Source organism: Bacillus rossius, chromosome 2, assembly GCF_032445375.1.
Source record: "Bacillus rossius redtenbacheri isolate Brsri chromosome 2, Brsri_v3, whole genome shotgun sequence".
Classification (NCBI taxonomy): domain Eukaryota; kingdom Metazoa; phylum Arthropoda; class Insecta; order Phasmatodea; family Bacillidae; genus Bacillus; species Bacillus rossius.
Genome location: NC_086331.1, coordinates 111220026 through 111226025, shown reverse-complemented (window position 1 = coordinate 111226025; position 6000 = coordinate 111220026).

Sequence of the window (6000 nt, the reverse complement as noted above, 5' to 3'; positions counted from 1 at the left end):
AGTCTTCAACAACCAGTGATCTAAGAGGAAAGCATGTCCCTCACAACAAAAGTTCTTCAGCTACAATAGAGTTGATTCATGCCCACGTAAAAAGTTTCCCGACTACACACAGCCATTATGCAAGATCTCAGACAAAGAAAAAATATTTGGGAACAAATCTGAATCTCAGTTTGATGTATCGACTTTTCGTTGAAGACATGAAAGATAAATCCCTCTTAAAAAAGATACCAAGCCAGTCAATGTACAAGAAGGTTTTTAGAAGTGACTTCTGTTTGAGTTTCAAACCACCGAGGAAAGATACATGTCAAACGTGTGACAAGCTAAACATTCAGATACAGGCTGCTGAGAGCGAACATAACCAAGAACTGTGCCACACATTAAAAATCAAACAAGAACTCCACCACCATAAAGTTCAACTTGCAAGACAAAGTATTAGAGACGATGAGACATCAAGCCACACTGAAGAAGGTGCTACTGTGTTTTCATTTGACATGCAAAAAGTAATGCTTTTACCTAAACTGACTGCAAGGGTTGTGTATTACAAAAGACAGGTGTCATGTTACAATCTTGGTATTCACGATTTTTCAACAAAGATTGGTGTGATGCATGTTTGGGACGAAAGTGTTGCATCACGAGGAGCACAAGAAATTGGATCCTGTGTGATGAAATACTTGAACACTCATGACCACAAAGAAAATATTATAGCTTGGTCAAATTTGTGTGGGGGACAAAACAGGAACGTAAAAATGGCTGCCATGTGGATGCATATAGTGCAGTCTCCTAGAATGAATGTGAAAGAAGTCTGCCACAAATTTGCAGAACCTGGCCACTCCTACCTGCCGAATGAGTGACTTTGGTGATATAGAGAGAAAATTGAAATATCACCCCGAGATTTATACGCCAACGCAATGGTGCGAGATAATTTCCAATTCTAGAGTGAAGAAAAATAAATTTGAGGTTATACATATGAAAAAAGATGACTTCAAAAGCACTTCAAGTCTTCAAGAAAACATAGTAAACAGAAAGAAAACTGGGAACGTGATAAAGTTACGTGGTTCAACATCAAAGAGATGAGATTCACAATGGACAAACCTGGCATAATGGAATACAAGTACACTCACAACAATATGGTAGGCTTTTATTCGATAAATTTAAACAAAAGACTCAAAGGCCGGCCTGTAAATCTAGGCCTTGTGGTCATGCCGATCTTGTACCCTCAAGGAAGAAAACTTAGTGAAGAGAAGCTCAAATATGTAAGAAGTCTTCTTCAGTTTGTTCCACCTGTATATCATTCTTTTTATGATGGTTTGCAGAGCTGTGGAAATGACACTGTAGAAGGCAATAGTGAAGAAGAATGTGAAGATGACTGTATAGAGTAAGAAATGACCACATTGCAAGCAAGAGTGTACTGTGTTACTTTTTGGCTTATTAGAGTTCATTAAAAATAATACTACTAACAATGACATTATTGAGCCAGTAATTTTTGTCTCTCTTACAGTGTTAATTAAAACTATGTTTATTTCATTTATTAAACTTGTAAGAATTATATATTTTTTATGTTTATTATTGTATCTACAAAAACTGCTAAAGAGATTCTATGCCAGAGTGAACTATATCCCATTACTGGAACTATTATTAAATACTTTGTGACTGTAAACTTTTGCTGCAATGGTCTATTGATGGCCATAGTACATGGAACACTATAGAAATGGTATGCCACTTTAGAATTACATTGTATCTATTTCTTGGAATTTCCTCTACTACCCTGAACTTTGACTTCCATTTACTCGAAAGTTTGGTTTGGGCACTTAGTCCACTTTGGCGTAAGACCATCCATTTGGCCTACAACAAAAATTTATGAAATCCCACTTTTTCAGATAAAAACCACCCCCAGAAAATGATGTAAATTATGATTGTCAAAGCTAAAAATAAATGGACAATGAATAGCCTGAAAAAAAAAGCGCTGAACGAGACATTATTTTAATAGAATACCGCTTTATCATTTACCGTGTATAATTACACATTTGAATTTTATATCTGTATTAATTATTGTGTTTATTTGAATTAAATCAACATATCTAACACCTTGTTTGATTGAAAAATCAAGATAGTATTATTACTCACAATAATGCTGTAAAATTTCACGTTCCATGTTATGGTTTTGTTTCGTTAATGTTTAACATGGCTGACGAAAAGACACGTATTTGGAACTACTTTGCAAGAAGCAACGATAAACTAAGTGCCAAATGCAAGAAGTGCAGTAAAAGTCTTAAAACAAGCTATGGTAGCAGATCAGGTCTCATAAGGCATTTGACGCAACACCCAACTGTAAAGAAATAATATGAGACAAAACAAGAACTGTTACGGCCACTGCCCGTAAATACTGATGCTTCACCACCAGGCCCATCAAAATAAAGACGTATTGAAAATACCTACCACTGGTTTTCTCATCATCCAAAGGCAAAACTCATGACAATAAACATTGGTGAATGGTTGGCTGATTCTATGCTGCTGTACAGTGTAGTAGAAAATAAACATTTCCAGAAATTCGTGCAGTCAGCTCAGTACCATTGAGAATCACATTCTCCAGGAACGAAATTCCAAACCTATATGCTTCTGTGAAAACGATAATTTCTGAGGAACTTTCTGAAGCCAATGCCAATGTTCAGTCAATGTCATTTTCTTGCGACTTTTAAGGACATCACGCAGTGATGAAGGATGCTTTCTTGGCATTATTTTGTCATTTCATCAAAAATTATATATGTATAAATGTGCTTTTAGATCATGTACCTTAGTGATAGAAATTGTGTTTATAAACTTTTTCAAGTGTATTTATATAAGTGAGGTTATATTCCTGTATGTATAATTAATTTGGCTTATAAATTTTGATTATAAAATAAGTAATATTAATAAATTAATTTATTCATACACATGTTTATATTAATATTGAATACTGAGTATTTATTTTAATTTTTTGAATTTATACTTTACCAACAGTATTTATATCACTCCAGTCCTTTTATTATTTCATTTATATTATTTGCATTCATAATTAGTAGAGACCCGTGAATTTCGCGGATTATTTAGTGTTATGCTAAAATTCAAATAATTATACCTTAGTGCTGCTTCTGTCATTGGTTCTCTGTTAATCTGGAGGACTGAGGGCCAATTAGAGACCCTCACTCCTAGAAATGTCGAATCACAGGCCACCCAGTCGAGACGACTCACAAGTCAACAGCCAATGAACAGTTGGCATTTGCCCGAGTGTGTAGAGGATATTGGAGTCTATCCTGGAGGTCATTGAATCCGCGAAATTCACGGGTCTCTAATAATTAGTGTTATTACACCAAGTATAACTTCTTACATGTGCACATTAGAACATACATACTATTTTTCCTTTCTTCCTTTCTTTTTTTACCCTTTTCATAACCTTTCTTTTTACTGCCTTTTTCTTTCATCTTTTTTTTCCTTTTATCTTTTCCTGTTTTCTTTTTCATTGTTATTGTTTTTCTTTCTGTTTTCTTTTTGATTTTTTCCATTCTTACTTTTGTCTGATTTTCTGTTTGTGTCCTTTTTTTCTATTTTGCCCTTTTTTCTCTATCTCCTTTTTATCTTTTTAATGTATACATTTTTCCCCCTTTTTTTCTGTTTTACTTCCTGTTTTATTTTTTTCATTCTTTTAGGCCCTTTCTCCCCTTTTTTCACTTTTCTCTTTATTTCCCTTTTTCTTTTGTTTTTCATTTCCGCTTTGTTCATTTATATTTTTACCCATTCTTTTAGGCCCTTTCTCCCCTTTTTCACTTTTCTCTTTAGTTCCATTTTTCTTTTTTCCTTCTTTTGTTTTTCGTTTATATTTTTTTCTTTTTTACTTTACTCTTTCTCATTTTTTTATTATTTATTTGCCTTCTGTTTGTTTTTCCTTATTTTTGTCTTAATTTCCTTATCTCCCCTTTTTTCATTTCTCCTTTTCTTTTTTCCCCCCCCCTTTTTCTTTTGCTTCTTTACTTCATCTATTCTCATTTTCTTTCTTCCCCCTACCTCCCAGTACCCTCACTCTGCATGTCTACACAGTACCTTAACTCACCTCACCTCTTTTGTCTTTTGAGACGCCTTGGTCTTGCAGTATGGAGTGCCCCATGACCATTGAGCACCTTCTGTCGGCCAAAGATGGAACCATGTTGCTCTACCTGAGGCCTGCTTTCACACCTCCTATGCCATCTCCCAGCCCCTTTGGCAACTAAATTGGGGCCCCCCAATGCCTTATTTCAGGCTGTGCGGCATCTACAGGTCTTCTTGCGAACTTCTCTGTAACCATTCCCCCCAAAACTTTCTGCTACTACTGAGGGGCATTTCTAACTATGCTTGTCATCTGCCCTAGTGAGCAGTTCTGTTGTGACTACTGCTTATTTCCCATTTACCTTCTTGGTGCCTACTTCGGGAGAACTGTGCCGAAAACCTTTGGTACGAAATGTAGTCTCAAAATTGAGGAATTTTGTTTACAATTTTTTGCATGTGTTATTATGTATTGTGGTAGTTTTCTTCAGGTTTTTTTTTGTCATCTTCATCACTCTTGGGAATTTTAACTTCAGCATACCTTCAATGATTAGCTACGAGTCAGGCCCCATCATTAATGGCGGGTTACAGTTTTAGAGCCCAGATTTCTACTTCGGCCCCATCATTAACGGCGGATTACAGTTTTAGAGCCCAGATTTCTACTTCCTCTCCTACTGGGTTATCTTTATATTTTTGTATCCAAGTCCTTTGGAGATGTTCCTGCCCCCAGCCGCCTGCAGGCTTCAGTAACTGCCAAGGAAGTGAAGCCGAACGACTCCCTCTTCATGGCGCTCACAAGGCAGATTAGTTAAAGGAATGTAAACTGTCACTATATGTTCTTAACCTGTTTATTCCAATGGGAGTGTAACCAAATTTCAAACCTAACCATTGAGAAAGGTATAAAAACAGAAATAATTACCATAAAGGATGCCAAACTGATGACATTATTTAAAAAATAAGTTATTAAAAAAAGTATAAGGACTTTTAATGACCTTTGTTGGTTGGACAGCCTTCCCTTTCTGAAACCCTCTGTGTGTGTTTCTTCACTTCTCTCCCGTTTAAAAGAAAAAAACACACATGAAAAATTGCAATATTAAATGCAAAATAAACCTAACACAATTTTCTTTTATTTAATTACCTGGTCATAATAATTAAGGTCCACTCTGTTTAGACACATAGGTTTTGTCTGTGTTTAAACTAAGTTTTCATTTTGTCATGTTGGTTCCACCTCTGGTGTTTTCTAGCTAATATTTATATACTATTTTTACATAAAAAATAATGCGATCTCATACTTTTTGATTATGAGTTAATGAAAAATACTTAATTGGTAAAAACCACAATTCAAACACAGTAATTAAAAATTATTAAATTTATACCATATTTACTACAGCTTTTTTGGTGTCACTGCGTCATAGTGATTTACATGGGCATTTTTGTAACAGCAAGTGGCAATTAGTAAAATGTTTTATGAAATTATTTAATAAATTTTATTTGTTTAGGAAATGGATCAGAGAATTTGCATTAAATTTTGTTACAAGAATGGAATAAAAAGTAGCAATGTTTTAAAAATATTAAATATTGCTTTTGTTGAGCCTACTTTGAAAAAAACAGGGGCTTATGAGTGGTATAAGGGTTTCCAAAAAGGCTGTGAAGACGTTGAAGACAAGCACCCTAGACGCCCCAGCACATCAAAAATCGACAAAAATGTAGACAAAGTGAAATAAATGATTATTAACGATCGCCTAATCACAATCGGAGAAGTCGCTGATGATGTTGGTATAACAATTGGTGTATACCATGAAATTTTTTCCTGGTGTTTTGGTTATGAAACTTGCGACAGCAAAATTTGTTCCAAAATTGTTGAATTTAGAACAAAAACAATGGCTAATGGAAGTTTCTCAGAAGTCGCTATATGTAGTCAACAACAATGAAGAACTACTGAAACAT